The sequence below is a fragment of the Physeter macrocephalus genome, chromosome 7, assembly GCF_002837175.3.
Source record: "Physeter macrocephalus isolate SW-GA chromosome 7, ASM283717v5, whole genome shotgun sequence".
In the NCBI taxonomy this organism is placed as follows: Eukaryota; Metazoa; Chordata; class Mammalia; order Artiodactyla; family Physeteridae; genus Physeter; species Physeter macrocephalus.
The window spans coordinates 5,792,006-5,793,410 of record NC_041220.1 but is presented as its reverse complement, the minus strand read 5'-3'; positions in this window follow the sequence as shown (position 1 = coordinate 5,793,410).

Genomic DNA, 1,405 nt, shown 5'->3' with positions numbered 1-1,405 from the left:
CTGGTGGAGGGGACTAGTGCCTGTGTTCTGGTGGATGGGGCTGGATCTTGTCTTTCTGGTGGGCAGGTCCACGTCTGGTGGTGTGTTTTGGGGTGTCTGTGGCCTTATTATGATTTTAGGCAGCCTCTGTGCTAACGGATGGGGTTATGTTCCTGTCTTGCTCGTTGTTTGGCATAGGGTGTCCAGCACTGTAGGTTGCTGGTCATTGAGTGGAGCTGGGTCTTGGCATTGAGATGGAGCTCTCTGGGAGATTTTCACCGTTTGATATTATGTGGAGCTGGGAGGTCTCTTGTGGACCAGTGTTCTGAACTTGGCTCTCCCAACTCAGTGGCACAGCCCTACACTTGCCTGGAGCACCAAGAGCCCATCCTCCACACGGCTCAGAATAAAAGGGAGAAAAAAAGAAAGTAAGAAGATAAAATAAAATAAAATAGAATAAAATAAAATAGTTATTAAAATAAAAAAATAAATATAAGAAAATTTTTTTTTAATTAATTAAAAAAAACAAAAACGGACAGACAGAACCCTAGGACAAATGGTGAAAGCAAAGCTATACAGACAAAATTACACACAGAAGCATATACATACACACTCACAAAAAGAGAACGAGGGGACAAAAAATATATATCTTTGTTCCCAAAGTCCACCTCCTCAATTTGGGATGATTTGTTGCCTATTCAGGTATTCCACAGATGCAGAGTACATCAAGTTGATGGTGGAGATTTAATCCGCTGCTCCTGAGGCTTCTAGGAGAGATTTCCCTTTCTCTTGTTTGTTTGCAAAGCTCCCGGGGTTCAGCTTTGGATTTGCACCCGCCTCTGCGTGCAGGTCACCTGAGGGCGTCTGTTCTTCGCTCAGACAGGCCGGGGTTAAAGGAGCAGCTGCTTCAAGGGCTCTGGCTCACTCAGGCCGGGGGGGGGGAGGGGTATGAGGGCGGGGCGAGCCTGCAGCGTCAGAGGCGGCGTGACGTTGCATCAGCCTGAGGCACGCCGCGTTCTCCCGGGGAACTTGTCCCTGGATCACGGGACCCTGTTAGTGGCGGGCTGCACACGCTCCCGGGAGGGGAGGTGTGGAGAGTGACCTGTGCTCGCACACAGGCTTCTTGGTTGCCGCAGTAGCGGCCTTAGCATCTCAAGCCCGTCTCTGGGGTCCGCGCTGATAGCCGCGGCTCGCGCCCGTCTCTGGAGCGCCTTTAGGCGGCGCTCTGAATCCCCTCTCCTCGCGCCCCAGGAAGCAAAGAGGGAAGAAAAGGTCTCTTACCTCTTCGGCAGCTCCAGACTTCTCCCGGACTCCCTCCCAGCCAGCCGTGGCGCACTAACCCCTTCAGGCTGTGTTCACGCCGCCAGTCCTCTCCCGGCTTCCGTCCGAAGCCCGAGCCTCAGCTCCCAGCCCCGCCCGCCCCGGC